The 21,260-nt window shown below is 41.1% G+C and overlaps 1 pseudogene; it reads left to right on the top strand.

The window, feature by feature from the left end:
* Positions 1-307: 307 nt before the first annotated feature.
* LOC102822507 lies at positions 308-615 on the top strand (annotated as a pseudogene).
* Positions 616-21,260: the final 20,645 nt, after the last annotated feature.

The raw sequence follows: 21,260 nt of genomic DNA, 5'->3' as shown, positions 1-21,260 counted from the left end.
AAGACTCATGTTGTAGGGAGTCTTCCTCTAGAAGGAAGAAACTGGGTAAGGGAAAAGAATGAGGGGGTGTCAACATCCAGGTGAGAGATGATGAGGCTGAACTCAAGCAGGATCAGAGAAGTGAAATATTGTGGGGGCAGGGAGAAGGGGAAGATATTTAGGATTACTCCTTGGTTTCTGCCCTGGTATTTGGGAAGATGCTCCAATTTAGGTAAGGAAGGTATAACAGCATGGTATGTGGTCCTGATAAGAATCTTTTGCCCCTGGCTGTGGCTTAGCATGTGGCAGTTGCAGTGACCTAAGAATCATGGCAGGACAGGCATTTAGAAAGTTTCTTCCCTTCTTTGGTTGAGTATTGGTGGAAAGGAGTGCAGCTGAAACTGTAACTGAAGAAGGCATTGTGCTTCCAGAAAAATCTCAAGGAAAATACTGCAAGCAACAGTAGTAGCTGTTGGATGCAGATCTAAAGGAAAGGGTGGAGAGATTCAACCAGTTAGCGTGAAAGTTGGAGATAAAGTTCTTCTTCCAGAATATGGAGGCACCAAAGTAGTTCTAGACAACAAGGATTATTTCTTATTTATAGATGGTGACATTCCTGGGAAGTATGTAGACTGAAATCAATCTCAGTTGAAGTAGCATCATGTGAAGCTGCCCATTCCACCGAAGTTCTGAAATCTTGCATCATGTAAATAATCTCTATGCCTCTCTTTTATAATAACCTAATGATATTCAATGTCTCAAATTTAGTTTCACTGTACTAATACAAATATGTCCAAATAAAAATATGTTATGTCAATGGTTAATTCTTCTAGAAAAAAAAAAAAAAAAAAGATTTTGCCCCAAGGTCACCAAACAGTATAGGGTCACCAAGGACACAGCCACTCTGAGACTCCACACCCCCAGGGTAAGAGAGGCCAAACAGGTTTGGTGGCTCCAACCAGCAAGAGATCATTGCTGATGTCAGATGGAGCTTGGCTGAAAGCAGAGAAAACCAGAAAGATGTTTACCTGTGTTTAACTAACTATGCAAAGGCATTTGACTATGTGGCTAATAACAGATCATAGATAACATTGCAAAGAATGGGAATTCCAGAACATTTCATTGTGCTCATGATGACCCTGTACAAAGACCAGAAGGCCAACATTCAAACAGAACAAGGGGATTCTTCATGGTTTAAAATCAGGAAAGGTGTGTGTCAGGGTTGTATGCTTTTACCACACTTAGTCAATCTGTGTGCTGAAAAATAACCATAGAAATTGGACTGTGTGAAGAAGAATGTGGCATTAGGATTGGAGGAAGACTCATTAACAACCTGTGATATGCAGATGACACACTCTTGCTTGTTGAAAATGAAGGGGACTTGAAGCACTTACTGATGAAAAGCAAAGACTACAGCCTTCAATATGGATTGCACCTCAACATGAAGAAAACAAAATGCTCACAACTGGGCCAATAAGCAACATTATGATAAGTGGAGAAAAGACTGTAGCTGTCAAGGATTCCATTTTACTTGGATCCACAGTCAATGCCCACAGAAGCAGCAGTCAAGAAATAAAAGGACATATTGCAATTTGCAAATCTCTGGCAAAAGATTTCTTTAAAATGTTACGAAACAAAGATGTCACTTTGAGAACTAAGATGTGTCTGACCCAAGTCATGATATTTTCTATTGCCTCATGTACATGGGAAAGTCAGACAAAAAATAAGAAAGACCAAAGAAGAAGTGATGCATTTGAACTATGTTAGTGAAAAATATTGAATATACCATGGGAACAAACCAAATCTGTTTTGGAAGAGGTACAATCAGAATGCTTCTCAGAAGTGAGAATGACAAGACGTTATCTCACATACTTTGGATGCGTTATCAGTAGGGACTGGTACCTGGAGAAGGACATCATGCTTAGTAGAGGGTCAGAAAAAATGAGAAAGAGTTCAATAAGATAGATTGACACCGTAGTCAAACAAAGGGACTATTGTGAGGATGGCCCAGGACCAAACAATGTTTCATTTTGTTATACATATTGTTGTACATATGAGTTGAAATTAACTTGACAGTACCTAACAGCAACAACAAGCCAACCATGGATGGGAAAGAAGTCCTTGTGGCACAGTGGTTAAGTATTAGGCTGATAGCCAAAGGTTGATGCCTTAAACCCACCAGCTGCTCTACAGAAGAAAGATGTGGCAATTCGCTTTTGTAGCGATTCCAGCTTTGGAAATTCTACGGGGCTGTTCTCTGCCCTATGGGGTTGTTATGAGTCACGAGCAACTGACAACTGGTTTGTTTTGTTTTGCCACCAAGAGACATTAGAGTCTGGAAGAACTGGTCTTTTGCAGAGGAATGCAGTGGGCCTCCAGTGGTTCTCCCCAAAGCGAGAAATGGAAAAACCAAGAACACTGCTTGTGAAGTTTGGGAAGAAACTGTAAGGAGAGCCTGACATGTCATTTCCTAGTTGGATGTGTACTTAGCCATGGGCTACCACCTGACCCAGGGCCACCATAGCGGGACAAGGTGAGGTTGTACAAGGTTCTGGTATAGAGAGGAGTTGAAGGGATTAGAGGCTTATTGGCACCCTCTCAGCTTTGGTCCAAGAATCTTGGGGACGTGAGGAATGTGGTTGTGAAGTACCAGTTGAGGGTTAACTGGAAGGCGTAGATTTGTCTGTGAAGTGACCTACCAGAGCCTGAGGGGAAAGAACTGGAAACAGAGTCTCTGGTCAGTGGGGTCTGTAGGGATCTCCATCTACAGATAGAGACTGGTAGAACCCCAGACCTACAGGCATTAATGAAGTCCAGCGTGGTCATAATTCACAGAAGGGTAACTCTAACCTCTGGCCACTAGGGAGACAGCTGTTTTCCTCTTTCTTCTTCCCTAACACCAACCCCAGGGGAGAATCCAGAGGTGTGCATGTGTGTGTGTGTGTGTGTGTGTGTGTGTGTGTGTGTATGAGAGAGAGACAGACAGACAGACAGACAGAGAGCCAGAGAGATTACCTAACCTCTTAGCTCTCCCAATACACAAACACACATATGCACATACTCATACTTCAAGCCCCTAGAGAAACCAGTCTAGCTTGCATTGTGGAGGAAGAAGAAAATTTTGAGAAACTGTTCATAGCACCAAAAATTCCTGGAAGTTAGAAATTGGACCAAGATACTTTCATAGGTGCATAACCCCCAGTTGGTAAGAAGGACTCCCAGAGCCCAGATAGTAGCAGTTATTAGAAAACAAAGCTGTGTAATCCAATGACCTGAAAGTCATTAATAAGTTGTTTCTGTAGGAAACAAAGAGGGAATTGGATTTAAAGGAAGAAAGACTGTTTGAAATAAGCATGGAGTCAGGTTTTATTGAGTGGTATTAGGCAAGAGACCCAGACAGGTCCAGCACTCATCTTTCTACTCACCCCTCCCTGCAAGGTCCCAGAGGAGCCATATCTACAGGAAACTAAGTCCTATGGGAATGAGGTCATCATGTTGTGAGGTTGGTTTCTGTTGCAAATCCAATGCCAAGCTCTCTATATGTTGGCATGAGCCCAAAGAGTCCTCTTCCTCCAAGTCCAAACCCAAATATCAGGATCCTATCAGCTCAAGTTGGCCAAGTGGGACAGACCTGAAGAGGTGAGGTTATGAGAATATGTTTTACAGAGGGGATAAAGAGCAGAAGTCGCCCTTTGGCCCTTGCTTAGCCCACTACTTCTGTAGCGTGGGTAAGCAGATAGAGGGAGAGAAGATGAATGCCAGATTCCATGGAAAAGGAAGCAGAGAACATTAGCAGGAGCCATGGAGACATGACCAAGTGTGAGATCTGATTCCTCCCAGCACCTGTTGTTAAGTGTCATGGAGTCAGTTCCAATTTACAGTGACTCTGTATAACAGGAATGGGAATGCCCGGCCTGCAGACTATATGTTGTTGTTGTTAAGTACCTTTGAGTCAATTCCAACCCACAACGACCCTGTATAGGGTTTCCAAGGAGAAGCTGGTGAGCTTGAACCACCGACCTTGCAGTTCAAACAACTTTGCAGTCTGATGCATTAGTCCACAGCGCCATACCAGGACGGCCTTCAAAATCATTTGATCTGGCTCTACCAAAGCAACCGCAGTTCCAGCCATCACATTACGCATGAGTTAATTAAATGTTTGACCAAATATAGCAGGCTAATTTTTAAGTTGATGATTGTGTATGGCCTATGAATGATGGTATAAATTTTGCCAGATCAAAGGTCCCCCACCCCTGCTCTAGTGTTTCGTTCTGCTGTGCATACGGTCGCTATGGGTCGGTACCGACTCAATGGCACCTAACAACAACAACAACAACCCCTGCTGTATAGGTTTTCCAAGGAGCATCTGGTGGATTTGAATTGCTGACCTCATTGTTAGTAGTCAAGTGCTTATCCTACAGCGTCACACCAGGACACCTACCTACCTGTAAACATGGTTCCATCGAGTACCTGGCTCCTGACCTCTAAGTATAAGCTCTTTCCTTGAAGGAGGAACAAAGAAAGCAGGGAATGAGGAAAGGAGTTCTGGCCACCTCTCAGGCTGCATGCCTAGGGATGTGGAGAGGAGTGCTGTTTGGGACCTTCAGAATTCTATGGGTCTCTGGTACATCTTAGGGCCTGGTGGCACAAACAGTTTGCATTTGACTACTAACCTTAAAGTTGTTGACTCAAACTCACCCAGTGGTGCTGTGAAAGAAAAGTCAGCACAACATAATCAAAGCAAAAGAAGACGATGAAAAGGTAAATAAGAGTAAAAGGCAACAATAGTAAATACTGTAGTTGTCAAGTGCCATCCAGTCGATTCCGACCCATATTGACCCTGTATAAGGTTTCTAAGGAGCAGATGGTGAGCTTAAACCGCTGACCTTGCAGTTCAAACGGCTTTGCAGTCTGGTGCATTAACCCACAGTGTCACACCAGGACTCCATAGGAAGCACTACTAAATATATAATCCGAATCAACAGTAATAACAAACAATAATGTATGAATGGGCACATAGGTGGTTATGTGAGTTGACCAGGGTGGAAGGGCATATGGGAATACATCACATGCATGCATAGGGTTGGTAGTGGATATTCCTTCAGCTGCTGGGTTTGAACTGCTGATCTCATGGTTAGCAGTCAAGTGCTTATGATAAATGGAGAAAAAACTGCAGTTGTCAAGAATTTCATTTTACTTGGGTCCACAATGTCCATACCAGGACTGCTACCTACCTGTAAACATGGTTTAGTACCTGACTCCTGACCTCTAAAGACTAGCTGTAGGATAAGCACTGCACTGGTAACTGCAAGGTTGGCAGTTCAAACCCACCAGTTGCTCCTTGGAAACCCTATACAGGGTTGCTATGATTAGAAACTGACTTGAGGGTATTTAACAACAACAACAATATGTAATGAAAACATTTAGCCATAACCAAACACCTCCCAGAACTGAGTTACTAGGCTTGAGGGTTAGGGATCATCTAGGACAATTGGCATAATGTAGTCCACAAAGACAAAGTTCTACATCCTACTTTACTGAGTAGTGACCGGGATCTTAAAAGCTTGTGACCAGTAATCTAAGTTAAACTATTGGTCTCTGTCTGTCTGGAGCAAAGAAGAGTGAAGAAAACCAAACACTCAAGGAAAAAAAAAATAGTACAAACAGATCACGTGAACCACAGTTTCCACTAACCTGAGACCAGAAGAACTAGATGGTGCCCAATTACCACCACCACCCAGTCTGACTGAGATCATTATAGAAGGCACCAGATACAGTGGGAGAAAAAGGTAGAACAAAATTTATATTAATGAAAACCACAGACTTACTGGTCTGATAGAGACTAGTAGGACTCCTGAGACTGTGGCCCTCAGACACTCTTCTAACTTAGAAATGAAGTCATTCCTGGAGATCATCTTTCAACCATATAAAAGACAGATATATGAAGTAAACAATAACATGAGGACTACGCTCCTCAGAAAATCAACTGTGTAAGACCAGAAAGGTAGCATTTGCCCAACAGCAAAGTTAAGAAGGTAGGAAGGGACAGGAAACCTGAGTGAATGGAGACAGGGAACCTAAGGTGGAAATGGGAAGAATGCTGGCACATTGTGGGGATTGCAACCAGTCATAGACAATCTGTGTATCAATTGCTGAATGGGAAATTAATTTTCTTGCAAACTTTCACCTAAATCACAAAACATATAAATATTAAAATAACTAAATAAAGCAACCCTGTGGAGTGGCGTGCTGGTTCTGTAACACATGGGGTCACCATGAGTCAGAATTGACTTAATGGCAAAGTTTTGGTGTTGGATTTTGGTGGCACTTCCAGGAGGTAGTGAGTACAAGGTCAGGGGAGAACCATGGGCAGAAGATGAAGGTCTGGGAGTCATCCAGATAGAGGTGATGATGCAAGTGTCCAAGGAGAGGAAGCAGTGAGGAGATCGGGAGCACAGTCTAGGAGAAACCAACATTTAGGAAAGGGAGGAAAAACTGCAGAAACTTGTCTGAGAGCCCTGCAGATCCAGCTCCTGGCAGAGCTCCAGGTCAGACCACCCCTCTGGCAGCTGACAAGATGGATTTCTCACCAAGCCCTGCTGCTCTGGGAAACCTAAAGGCCTTTTAGTCTGCCCAGGTGGGCAGCAGGACAAGTTCACCTCCCTGCTTCCTGTCATCCCCTCCTCCCTGCTTGGCTGATGCTCAGGGCGGCCTCAGAGGCAGCCCCTCCAGGCCAGTGCTGCCCTCCCCCACCAGGCCCAGTGTTCCAGACTTTCTGCTCAGCAGAGTTTACCAGCCTGGGCTCCTTCCCTCTTCCTGTGCCCTTGCCAAGTTCTGCCTGGCTCCCTGCCCCTCTCTTCTCTTTCCTTGTAGCGGGTGCCACTTGAGGCCTGTCTGCAGATTTAGCCACACTTCAGGTTCTGGGGCCCTTCCCATTCAAGGCAGCAAAGTCAGCATCCAGACCCTCTTTAGAAATTCATCGGACCCAGTCCCCATGCCCAAGTTGGACAACAGGATTTATGCTCTGGATCAGAACTGAGACCAAGGGGACTCCAGTAACCTCCCTGGCTTCTTTCTTATATGTGTCATCATCTTGACATGCCCAGACATAGACTGGAGTCTTTACCCCCAAGCCCAGCCCAAGGCTGGAGGCATGGGACACAGAGTGGCTGATACCCTCAGGGACCTCTCTAAACTTCAGTTTGCTACCTATAGGGAACCTGTTTCTCAGCTAGGGTCTCTCCTCCCTTACAATTTCAAAAATGTCAGTTCCACATCCCATCAAATTTCAACTCTTGCCTCACTATGTTGTTGAGTTCCCAGAATAGCACACGTTTTCCTACTCTCAAAACTGTGACTTCTGCTGAAGTCGTTATTGTCTGCACTGGGCCATGGACCCAGGCCTGCTGTTTCATTTTTATACAGCCCTGACTGAGACATGGAACTCAGCCTACCCTTTCCTTTATTTCCACCAAGAACCCACCCACAGAGGTATTTGTGTGTAAGACAGACTGAGGGAGATTGAGGCAAGTCAGAGGGCCAGTTTAAAGTGCTACAATTAAAATAACTTTAAGTCAACATTGGAAGATCCTATTCTTAAAAGTTCTTTTGCCAACCCAACACCTTTATTTAGCTCACACAATACCACAGTTCCCCAACCCCATGCTGGCTGTTTTTCTTTTTCCTTCTTGCATTCTCTTCCTTGAGAGGCCAGTTTTGGGTTATGTATAAGAGATTAGTTTTTAAGTGGCCTGACTCTGTATCTTCTCAGCTGTGTGATCACAGGTGAATTACCTAACCCCTCTGGACTTCAATTTCATCTGCAGTTAATGCTATAAGATAGGGATATAAGGGAACGTGAAAGGATCTACCAGTAGGGTTGGTGGTGAGAATTTCATAAAGCAATCCATGGGAAACACTGAGCAGAATACTGGGTTCAGTCGGGTTGGTTATTGTAGTCACTGCTATTCACCCCTCCAGATTTGTCTTACTCTTCTAGCCAGAACATTCTACCCCAAACCCTAGCCATCTTTGCATATTGAAGCCCATGAAGGATTTAGACACAAATAGGAACCTTCATTTAACAAACAAGATTACCCCTCTCTGGTAGTCTGTTGAGGTTGTAAATGGTAAATGTTTTCCTTAACAGTGGTCTCCCAGCAGTAGACACAGAACAAATGTGATGCTCTTCCTTCCTCTTTTCTCTCCTTAGCCCCCACCCCCATCAGCTGAAAGTAAACAGCCTAGATTGGCCATAGCAAATTTTTGCAGAACTACTGGGGAAAAGGTGATTTGTTTTTTCAGGGATTTCTACACAAGCCTGTAGTTTCTGGGAGCCATTTTTCTACTTCATGGTACAAACCTTCTTAAGAATGACATTAACACAAAGAAAAACAGAGATTAGTAAGAAAGAAAGTATCTTGATCATATCCTATGAGGCCCCAGATCCAGCTATACCTGAACTCATCCCTGAGTTTTCCAATGATGTGAGTCAATATATCCTCTTTTCTTGTTAAGTTAATTTGATTTGACATGCAGAATTGAACAAATCCTGACTAATATAGTTGTTGTTGTTAGGTGCCATAAAGGCTACTCCAACTATTAGTGACAAAAGAGTCCTGGTGTGACACTGTGGGTTAATGTGCAGGACTGCAAAGTTGGTTTGAATTGCAAGGTGGGTGGTTCAAGCTCACCAGCCGCTTCTCAGAAACCTATACAGGGTTGCTATGGGTCAGAAACAACTCAACAGCACTTAACAACAACAACAACAATGTGTAACAGAATGAAACCCTTCCCAGTTCCTTGTCATCCTCACAATTGTTGTTATGTTTGAGCCCACTATTGGCTCTCTCTCACTGTTAATCCATCTCATTGGGGATCCTCCTCTTTTTTTTTTTTTTTTTTTTGCTGACCTTCTAGTCTACCAAGCATTATGTTCTTTTCCAGAGACTGGTCCCTACTGATAACATGTCCAAAATATGATAGATGATATCTCACTATCCTCTCTTCTAAGGAGCATTCTGGCAGTACTTCTTCCTAGACCAGCTGTTTTTTCTTCTGGCAGTCCATGGTACTTTCAATAGTCTTCCCCAACACCATTATTCAAATGTACCAATTCTCCTCTAGTCTTCTTTATTCATTTTCCAGCTTTCACATGCACATGAGGCAATCGATGACTTGGGTCAGACACACCTTAATTCTCAAAGTGACATCTTTGCTCTTTAACACTTTAAAGGGGTCTTGTGCAGCAGATTTGCCCAATGCAATACATTATTTGATTTCTTTACTATTGCTTCCATAAGTGAGCTTTGATTGTGGATTCAAATAAAATGAAACCCTTGATAATTTCAATCCTTTCTCCATTTATCATGATGTTGTTTATTAGTCCAGTTATGAAGGTTTTTGTTTTCTTTACATTGAGTTGTAATACTTAGTGAAGGCTGTATTCTTTGATCTTCATCAATAAGTACCTGAAGTCCTCTTCACTTTCAGCAAGTAAGGTTGTGTCATCTACACATCACAGGTTGTTAATGAGCCTTCCTCCAATCCAATTCTTCATATAGTTCGCTCAGCTTCTCAGATTATTTGCTCAATATACAGAATGAATAAGTATGGTGAAAGGATACAACCTTTCCTGATTTAGACCACAAAGTATCCTCTTGTTCTTTTGTTCTGTTTGAATGACTGCCTTTTGGTCTACTTACAGATTCTGAATAAGCACAATTAAATGTTCTGGAATTCCATTTGTTCACAATGTTATCCATAGCTTTTCATGATCCACACAGTCAAACGCCATTGAGCAGGCCTTTAAGGATGGGCAATATAAGTGTATCAGGGTTATTATAACAAGATAGATAATAAGTGTTGGTGAAGATGTGGACAAATTGGAAGCCTCATTCCTATTGGCAAAAAACCCAAACACACTGCCATCAAGTCATTGAGACTCTATTTTGGTCTTCCAATACTATAAATCTTCACAGGCCTCATTTTTCTCTCATGGAACAGCTCGTGAATTTGAACCAGCAACCTTGCAGTTAGCAGCCCAATGTCTGAACCACAGCAAGTGTAAAATACTGCAGTCTGTATGGAAAAGAGTCTACAAGTTCCTCAAAAGGTTAAAAATAGAGTTACAATTGGACTCAGCACTTCCATTCTAAGGTTTATAACCAAGAGAAATGAAAACATATATTCACACAAAGACTTATACATGAATGTGCATAGAGCAGCATTAGTAAGAAAAGATGGAAACAATCCAAATAGAATGGATATATAAAATGTGCTATGGGCAGACAGATAAATAGGTAAACAAAGTGTAGTATATCCATACAATGGAATATTATTCAGCCATAAAAATAAATGAACTATTGATAATATTGTAACATGGATAAGCCTTGAAAACATTATGCAGACTTAAACAAGTCTTAAAAGACTTGTATGATCCCATGTATATGAAATGTCTAGAATAGGCAAATCTATAAAAAACAGTAAATAGATTAGAGACTGTCTACAGTTAGAGGGATAGGTATAGCGCTATAGGATAAGCACTGGACTACTAACTGCAAGGTCAGCACTTCAAACCTACCAGCTGCTCCTCAGAAATCCTATACAGGGTAGCTAATGGTAGGACTAGACTGCACTTAACAACAACACAAGTTCAAGGTTGTAATTCGACTTTCACGGACTTGTTTTCATTTTCTTCAGCTTTAGCCTGAACTTTCATATGAGCAATTGGTAGCCTGTTTCACAGTCTGCTCCTGGCCTTGTTTTAGCTGTTTTAAGGTGTTCTGGTAGCATAGTGGTTACAAATCGGGATTCTAACCTCAGGGTCAGCAGTTTGAAACTACCAGCTGTTCCATGGGAGAAAGATGAGGCTTTCTGCTCCCATAAAGATTTACAGCCTCAGAAACCCTGTACAGGGTCGCTGTGAGTCGGAACCAACTCCACGGCACGTAACCATCATGGAGCTTTTACACCATTTCTTCCCACAGTTGTAATCAATTTGATTTCTCTTTATTCCATCTGGTAAGGTCCATATGTATTGTCATCTTTTATGCTGTTTAAAAAAGATATTTGCAAAGAATAAGTCATTGGTCTTACAAAATTCTATCATGCAATCTCCAGCATTGTTTCTATCACCAAGGCCATATTTTCCCATTACTGATCTTTTGTTTTTGTTTCCAATCTTTGTGTTCCAGTCGCCAGTAATTATCAGTACATCTTGATTGCATGTTTGCTCAATTTCAGACTGAAAAAGTTGGTAGAATTCTACAATTTTATCATTACCCACTTTACTGGTAAAGGAGCTCTGGTAGCATAGTGGTTACAAATCGGGCTGCTAACCTCAAGGTCGGCGGTTTGAAACTACCAGTGGTTTTGTGGGAGAAAGATGAGGTGTTCTGCTCCTGTAAAGATTTACAGCCTCAGAAACCCTGTGCTGGGTCATTATGAATTGGAACCGACTCCAGGGTGCTTAACAACAACAACAACTTTACTGGTTAGTGGGTAAATTTGAATAATAGTGGTATTAACTGATCTTCCTTGTAGGCATGTGGGTTTTATTTTATCACAGACAGCTTTATACTTCAAGGCAGATCTTGAAATGTTCTTTTTGATGATGAATGTGATACCATTCCTCAACAATTTGTCATTCCTATTATAGTAAACCATATGTTTGTCAGATTCAAAATGGCCAGTACTAGTCCATTTCAGCTAGAGAATGCCTTAGGTAGTGCTTTTTATGCATTCAATTTAATTTTTGATAACTTCCAATTTTCCTAGATTCATACTTTGTATATTCCATGTTCTTCCGATTATTAATGGATGTGTACAACTATTTATTACTCCTCATTTTGAGTTGTGCCTCATCAGCAAATGAAGGTCCTGAAAGTTTTACTCCATTCAATTATCATAGTCAATTATACTTTGAGGAGGCAGTTGTTTCCTAGTCATATTTTGAGTGCCTTCCAACCTGAGGGCCTCGTCTTCTGTCACTTTATCTGACACTATCCTGGTGTTATTCATAATGTTTCAGTCTTCTGGTGCTTAAAGTGTTCCATTGCTATTTATAAAGTTTTCAGTGGCTAAACATTCAGAGGAGTCCTGGTGTGGTGCTGTGGGCTAATGCATCAGATTGCAAAGTTGTTTGAACTGCAAGGTCAGTGGTTCAGGTTCACCAGCTGCTCCTTGGAATCCCTATACAGGGTCGCTATGGGTCGGAATCGACTCAACGGCACTTAACAACAACAACAAACATTCAGAAATAGTCCGCCTCTCTTTCTTCCTAGTTTGTCTTAGTCTGTAAGCTCAGCTACAACCATGGGTGACTCTGCAGGCATTTAAAATACCACTGGCATAGCTTCCAGCATCACAGTAACATGCAAGCCACCACAGTATGACAAACTAAAACATGAGTGGTGTATAATTTAACTTAAGTAGTAAACAATGTCTGCCTTGAATACTTTGCATTATGGGATTTCATAGTCTGTCAGTTTATTGTACTGCAGTGGCTTGCATGTTGCTGTGAGGCTGGAAGGTATGCTATAAGGATATCAAATACCCACAGGGCTATCCATAGTGAACAGGTTACAGAAAAACATCCAGACTAAGGCAGACTAGGAAAAAGGACCTGGCAATCTACTTCTACAAAAACTTGTCCGATGAAAAGCCTTATGAATAGCAGCAGAATATGGTCAGTGCCAGAAAAATGAGCCTTTCAGGCTGGAATGTACTCAAAACACGACTAGGGAAGAGCTGCCTCCTAAAAGTAGAGTTGCACTTAACGGCATGGATGAAGAAAAACTTTAGGGACCTTATTTGCTGATGTGGTACAAGAAGAAACAGCTGCAAACCTCCATTAATAATTGAAATGTGGAATGTATGAAGTATGAATCTAGGGAAATTGGAAGTTGTCAAAAATGAAATGAAAGGCTTGAATGAAGATCAGTATTTTAGGCATTAGTAAACTGAAATGGGCTGATATGGGCCTTTTTGAATCAGACAATCATATGGTCTACTATACCAGGAATGACAAATTGAATAGGAAAGGCGTCACATTCATTATTAAAAATAACATTTCAAGATTTCATGAAATACAACACTGTCAGTAATAGGATAATATCCATATGCCTACAAGGAAGATCAGTTAATATGATTATTATTCAAATGTATTCACCAACCACTATGCCAAAGATGAAGAAATTAAATTTTTTTTTTACCAACTTAAACAGTCTGAAATTGATTGAACACACAATCAAGATGCGTTGATGATTATTGGTGATTGGAATGAGAAACTTGGAAACAAAGAAAAAGTATTAACAACAACAACAAAAAACAATTCCACTGTCACTCAGTTGACTCCAAACCTATAAGACAGAGTAGAACTGCTCCTTAAGGTTTCTGAGATAGACAATCTTTATTACAGGAGCAGACATCCTCAACTTTCTCCTTCAGAGGGGCTGGTGGGTTTGAACTACTGATGTTTCAGTTAGCAGCCCAACACTTAACCCACTATGCTATCAGGGCTTCTTAGTTGAAAAAGATGGTCTTGGTGGTAAAAATGGCATCTGAGACCTCACGGTAGAATTTTGCAAGACCAAAGACGTATTTATTGGAAATACGTTTTTCAACAATCTAAGTGGCAAATGTACACATGGATCTTGCTAGATGAAATACACAGGAATTAAACTGACTGTATCTATGGATAGAGATGAAATATCATTAGCAGAAACAAGGCCAGGGGCTGACTGTGGAACAGACCATCAATTGGTCATATGTAAGTTCAGGCTGAAACTGAAGAAAATTAAATTCATAAGAGGCAAAATATGACCTTGAGTATATTTCACTTGAATTTAGAGACCATATAAGAATAGATTTGACACATTGAAAACTAATGACCAGAGATCCAGGAGTTATGGGATGAAACCAAAAACATAAATGAAGAAAGCAAAAAATCATTAAAATGACAGGAAAGAAAGTAAAGACCATTTAGAAGAAATTCTGAAACTCGCTCTTGAATGTAAAGTAGTTAAAGAGAATAGAAGACATAATGAAGTAAAAGAACTAAACAGGAAATTTCAAAGGACAGCTCGAGAAGACAAAGTAGTATAATGAAATATACAAAAACTTGGAAGTAGAAAACCAAAAGCATTTCTCAGGCTGAAAGAATTGAAGACAAAATTCAAGCTTCAAATTGAAATATTGAAGGAGTCCTTGTGTGGTGCTGTAGGACAAGCACTGGATAACTTTAAGGTCAGTGGTTCAAACCCACTAGCCACTCCATGGAAACCCTATACAGGGTCGCTATGAGTCAGAACCAACTCAATGGCACTTAACAAAAACAACATAGGCAAAATATTGAATGATGCAGAAATCATCAAAAGAAGATGGCAGGAATTCACAGTCATTGTACCACAAAGAACTGATCAGCATATAATAATTTCAGGAAGTATTAAAATCAAGAACAGATGGTATTGAAGGAAGAAATCCAAGTGACACTGAAGACATCGACAAAAAAACAAAGCTCTAGGAATACTAATTAAAATGCTTCAATAAACAGATGCATCTCTAGAAACACTCACTCATTTATACAAGAATTTCGGAAAACAATTATGTAGCCAAGCAACTGGAAGAGATCCACATTTCTGCCCATTTCAAAGAAAGGTGATCCAAAAGAATGCAGAATTATCAAATAATGTCATTAATATTACACAAAAGTAAATTTTACTAAAGATAATTCAAAAATTGGTTGTAGCAGGACATCGACAGGGAGCTATCAGAAATTCAAGTTGAATTCAGAAAAGATGTGGAATGAGGGATAGCATTATTGATGTCAAAAGGATCTTGGGTGAAAGCAGAGAATACTAGAAAAATGTTTATTTGTGTTTTATTGACTATGCAAAGGCACTTGACTGTGGAGATCATAACAACTTATGGATAACATTGCAAAGAATGGAAATTCCAAAGCATTTAATTGTCCTTATTTGCAACCTGGAATGCTGGTGTGGCTCAATAGGATAAGCATTGAACTGCTAACTTTAAGGTCAGCTGTTCAAATCCACCAGCTAGTCCTCAGAAGTGACTCGATGGCATTTAACAACAACAACAACAACATTCAGAACCTGGATATAGACCAACAGGCAGTTGTTTGAACAGAACATTGGGATACTGAATGGCTTAAAATCAGTAAAGGTATGCATCAGGGTTGTATCCTTTCACCATACGTGTTCATCTATATGCTGGGCAATTAATCTGAGAAACTGTATTATATGAAGAAGAACATGGCATCAGGATTGGAGGAAGATTTATGAACAACCTGTAATATGCAGATGGAACAACTTTGCTTGCTGAATGTGAAGAGGAGTTGAAATGCTTACTGATAAAGATCAAAGATTACAGTTTTCAGTATGGATTATACCTCAACATAAAGAAAATAAAAATCCTTACATTTGAACCAATAAGCAGCCTCATGATAGATGGAATAAAGATTTGAAGTTCTCAAGGATTTCATTTTACTTGGATCTACAATCAACACCTCTAGAAACAGCAGTTGAGAAATCAAACAATGTATCACAAAGGACAAATATACTTCAAGAGGCCACTTTAAAGTGTTAAAAAGCAAAGATGTCACTTCAAAAACTAAGGTGCACCTAACCCGAGCTACTCACTTCATATGCATGTGAAAACTAAGCAATGAATATGAAAGACCACAGAAAAATTGATGATTTTGAATTATGGTGTTGTCAAATAATACTGAATATGTGGATTGTCAGAATGAACAAGTCTTTCATGGAAGAAGTACAACTAGAATACTCCTTAGAAGAGGGGATGGTGAGACTTCATCTCTTGTATTTTGGAGGACCAGTCCCGGGAGAAAGACATCATGTTTGATAGGGGGGTCAGTGAAAAAGAGGAAGTCCCTCAATGAAATGGACGGACACTGTGGCTGCAACAATTGGCCCAAACGTAGCTGTGATTATAAGGATGGCGCAGGACCAGGCAGTGTTCCATTCTGTTGTGTATAGGTTCATTAGGAATTAGAACCAGAGCAATAATGGCTAACAAAACCATATGGGATTTGTGATAACATCAAGCTGAAAGATTAGATAGGAATCTTAGGGGACAGTAAATTTATGTTAATAGTGATGGAATACCTAGAAAAGGAGAGTGAAAATGGTTGCACATAATGTAATAAAAAACTCAGCTAATATAATAATAAAAAAAGAGGCTGTCTCCTGGCCTCCAAGGTGGACAGGAAGCTCCATGCGGAAGTAGAAAGTTGAGGTGACAGGACAAGAGCCCAAGTCAGTGGCTCAAGGTGTTAGTGTAAGATTTAGTGGCACAGTGTCTCACTCTGACATATGCTCCAGTCCTGACATATAACAGATTCCTTGGTGTAAAGCGTCTATAATTGGCACCATTAGAGGTGTCCACTTGGTTCTCAATGTCCCTCTCAACTGTTGCCCACTTCCTGTCCACAGAGATGGGCTCCTGGTAGCTATGTTTGTACTCTATGTGACCATCGGCTGCAGCTGATCATCTTGGTGTGTACATTTTACCCAAGCTGAGTCAGTCATTTGTCTCTTCTTTGGAATTTGGAATTTCAATAGATGAAGAGTCTTCTCCACAGGGCTGGAACTCAGGAACTAGGTGTGGGCAGCCACAATACCTATCCCAACTCATATAGGTAGGCTAAGAAGGAGAGAAAATTGCGCCTCTCCTTGGCCCTTTAAGTAGCCCTGGTAATGTAGTGGATTATGAGCTGGGTTACAAACTGCAAGGAGAGTAATCTGAATCTACCGGTCGCTCCATGGGTGAAAGATGGGTTTTCTGCTCCCATAAAGATTTATAACCTCAGAAACCCTATACAGAGTTGCCATGAGTTCGAATCCAAGTCCCCAGTGGAAGCTGCTGTTAAGTGAAAGCTCCTGGAACCTTTGGGAGCCTATAGGGTGAGCCTGGAGTAGCTGAAGAAGCACCGATGAGAACAGGGAAGCAGGTATGAAGAATTCTAGAAGAGGGAACACTAATGAGAGGAGGTAGAGGGAAGGCAAATGCCCCCAAAACCTCTATGGTAAGGACTCAGGAATCAAACATCATGGCCATTGGAAATGCTGCTCTTTGGCCAACAAATTCCAGGGACGAAAATCTTCCACTAACAGCCACAATAATGGCCTTCCTTGTTAATGTCATCAATAATTAATAGTATTTTGTATCAGTACAGACCGTTATAATTTTCAAAGCGTATCCACCTCCACAATCTCATTTGCTTTTTCTAGATGTATTAGAGAAACATGTATTATGCTCTGAGAGCCTGTCATGCCCTCAGCTCCTTCTGGGAAAAAAGTTGACATGTGACCCATTCTTTGAACACTGGATTAAGGTGTGCATCCATGAGTGTAGCTATGGCCTCTGAGATGGCATGGCAGGAGAGTGCTACCCAGCAGGGATAATGATGGACAACTGAGCCAACTACCTCTCTCTCAGGGTATATGAGAGCAAGGCTCCAGAGAGAGGAAGTGTTCTGTTTCTGCAGAAGCCAAAAGACTTAGAGAAAAGGCAGTAAGAAGAGATCGAGAATAAACAAGGGCTGGCAGCAAAATTCAGGAGATGGAATGAAGGTAGAAGAGAGACTTTAGTGGGTCAGGGAAGGAGCTGTAGAAGTCAAGGTGTTGGATTCAGTGGAGGAAATCAAGCTTTTGGCAGATGATGTCCTGATAAGCTGAACACTGGAAAAGCATTGGGCCCTTGAAAAGGTGTTCCCATTCTGGTCTCCACAGAGCTGGGTCAGGTAGTTCTGGCCTATTTATGGCCATGGGTATCCTCAACAGTAACCAACTGAGTGATCTCTGTCCTTGAATGTAACCACAATCCTCCCATTCAATCCCTGATCCAGCAGGAGATGACTTCTACCCATTGTCAGCACATTGAAACAGGTCCTTAGTCACTACAGAAAAACTCTGCTCTGATATGTTGACATCAGTCAGAATGTCACCTGCCTTCAGTCTGAGCATTCAGAAGTAACCTTTGCTTTGGTTAGTTTTTGTTGTTGTTTTTAAGTGACTTGATTCCGTTGAGTTGATTCCGACCCATAGCGACCTTGTATAGGGTTTCCAAAGAGCAGCTGGTAAGCTTGAACTGCCAACCTTGCAGTTCAAATGACTTTGCAGTCTGATGCATTAGCCCACAGCACCACACCAGGACTCTAGAATTAATAACCTCATGTTTGAAATGAGAGAAATTAGACTTATGGAGTTAAGGTACTTGCCCAAGTCCTTAGTCTAGTAAAGGATGCAGCTGGGTAAGAATCCAGGACTGGCTAACTCCAAGGACTGCTCTTTCTTCTGTACTACATACACTGCCTGGCTTGAAATTTTAATGTCATTTCTGCCTTTGTTTTGATAAAAGCTAATAATTCTACTAACACAGCCTCTTTGAGGGGCCTCTGAAGCTTTCTAGATCACATTCATCATTTGAGGAAGCTGAGGTCAGAGAAGGGTAGTCATTTGCCCATGATCACTCAGGAATTCAATGGCAAAGAGAAGATAAGCACCCAGGTCTCCTTAAGTCCCAGGCTTCCCCTGGACAACATGCTGCCTTTAACGTGTTCTAAGAGCCTCTTTCTTGGCCTCTTTACTCCCTGTGGAACTAAGAGATAAGGCTACTCCATGCCTGTTCCTGTTCTCCTCTAGTTCGGCCTTCTCTGTCCAATCCATAAATGTAACCACTAGTCTCCCTCTCATCTGAAAACTTCAAGCAGCAAGGGTAATGGGGCTCCACAAATGACCCCTTTCTCTGCTTGTAGGACTCTTTCCTCAAATAGACTGTAGGCTTCCAGAGGGGCATATGGTATCTATCTATTTCTTCTTATCTATTTCTTCTTTGACATCCTTCAAGCTCCTAACATCCCTAAACATCGAGGAAGTGCTCCATAAATATTAAGGTAAGTACTAATTGCAATAAAAATGCCTATGTTGCTACTAGAACCCTGATGGCACAGTGGTTAAAGGACTCAACTGCTAACCAAAAGGTTGTCAGTTCAAACACACTAGCTGCTCCTCGGGAGACTGATGTGGCAGTCTGCTTCCCTAAAGATTTACAGTATTGGAAACCCTATGAGGTAGTTCTGCTCTGTCCTACAGGTTTACTATAAGTCAGAACTGATTCAACAGGAGTGTTTTGGTTTGGGTATGTTGCCACTGGGTCCATCCATCCATTCATCCAACAATCTAACAATTGTTTATCAAGTCCTGGATCCAGGTCAATTGGGCCTTGGAGAAGAGCTCTGGGAATGTCATGTTCATTCACACCTGCGTTTCTGTATTCATGCTTTTCCCTTTGCTTCGAGTGCCTTCTATCTTTCTTTACTTCACTTACCCATCTTTCAGGATCATGGTGTCACCTCCTCTGTAATTAAGAATGCTAGCTAGCTGATTTTAAGGTTAGGGAGTTGTCCTTTATTATTCTGACAATCCAGGGTTTATATTCCAGTGTTTGTAAGTTGTGTGTCCTTAGGCAAGTGATTTGTTCTCTCAACTGCAATTTCCTCTTAGTAAAATGAGAATGATAACAATACTTCTCTTATGCTCTTATGAGATTGTCGTAAAGATTAGTAAAGCATGTGTGCAAGTGTCTTATTTGGAATGGGACAATGATCAGTGGCACAAGAAGGCAGAGGTGTCTCAGTGCAGAGAGAGCTGAGATATGGAGACAGAAAGAGGAGCTGGGGTGGTAGGTAGAAGCAAAATGGAGGTCTAATGATTGAGATGGATCAAATTGGTGAAGAATGGTCAGCAGAGAGCCTGAGAGCCCAGAATTTGCTCCAGATCCTGTGTTGTTGTTGTTAAGTGCTGCTGAATCAATTCCAACCCATAGCGACCGCGTATAGGGTTTCCGAGGAGCAGCTGGTGAGCTTGAACTGCCGATCTTGCAGTTCAAGCGGCTTTGCAATCTGGCACATTAATCCGCAGTGCCACACCAGGACTCCCCAGATCCTATCATTAGTATTAAGTGCTACCCTCACTAGAATGACTGGAATAAAAGAAGAGAGAGAATAACAAGCATTGGCAAGGAAGTGAAAAACAACAAAAAACCACTCACAAGTTGCTAGTGGTAATGTAAAATGGTGTAGCCACTTTAGAAACAGTTTGGTTGTTTCTCAAAAAAAGTTAAACATAAGGTTGCAATGTTGTTGTGGTTGTTAAGTGGTGTTGAATCACTTCTGGCTCAGAAACCTTGTATAGTGTTTGAGCCACTGACTTTGTGGTTAGCAGTCCAATACTTATTCTACAGTGCCACACCAAGACTCAAAATTATCACATGACCCAGTAATTTACTCCTAGGTATATTCGTGTATCCAAGAGAAAAACTTTATTTATTACAGCCCAAAATTGGAAACAACCAAAATGTCCATCTATTGATAAATGGATAAATAAAACATGGTATATTTATACAGTGGAATGCTGTTGTTGTTGTGTGCCATTCAGTTGGTTCCAACTTACAGCAACCCTGTATAGGGTTTCCGAGGAGCAGCTGGTGAGTTTGAACCACCAACCTTGAGGTTGAGTGCTTATCTTATGGTGCCACACCAGGAATGAGATACAGATACATGCTACAAAGATGAACCTTGAAAAACTGTGCTAAGTGAAAAAAAGTCAGATATAAAAGACATATTATATGATTCCATGAATATGAATGTCTAGAATAGGCTAATCCATAGACAGATCTAGAAAGTAGTCTTGTTGCCAGGGACAGGGAGGGGGAAGAAAGTGGGAGTGACTGCTAATGAGTATGAGTATAGGGTTTCTTCTTGGAGTGATAAAAATACTCTAGATTTAGACAGTGGTGATGGTTATACAACTTTAAGTATACCATTGAATTATATACTTTATAAGGGTGAACTTTATGATATGTGAATTATATTTCAATAAAAATATTAGGAGCAGCTGGTGGATTTGAACCTTTTGGTTCGTAGTCCAGTGTTTATTCTCTAGTGCCACGCCAGGAATCCATATTTTGAGTTTTACAATATATCAGGAATTAAGCAAAGTACTTTATTTGCTTTAGCTCATTTACCAGGTTTATGTGACAGGGCTGACTTGTTGGTGAGCCTGGGTCACCAGACTTTTAGAGGAAGGTGAAGAGAAAAGAGAGAAGGCCAAACTTGGTTGGTGGGTATTCCATGATTGATAAGGGAATTTCTCACCCAAAGGAGGATGCTGTAATCAGGAGATAAGCAACATTGAGAGATGATACCACTCAGAAAGTGTCTTCATGTGTGCCCGTCT

This window comes from Chrysochloris asiatica, unplaced genomic scaffold (genome assembly GCF_000296735.1).
Source record: "Chrysochloris asiatica unplaced genomic scaffold, ChrAsi1.0 scaffold00014, whole genome shotgun sequence".
NCBI lineage: Eukaryota > Metazoa > Chordata > Mammalia > Afrosoricida > Chrysochloridae > Chrysochloris > Chrysochloris asiatica.
Note: the sequence above shows the minus strand (reverse complement) of the source record. Positions and strands in the feature narration are given on the sequence as shown.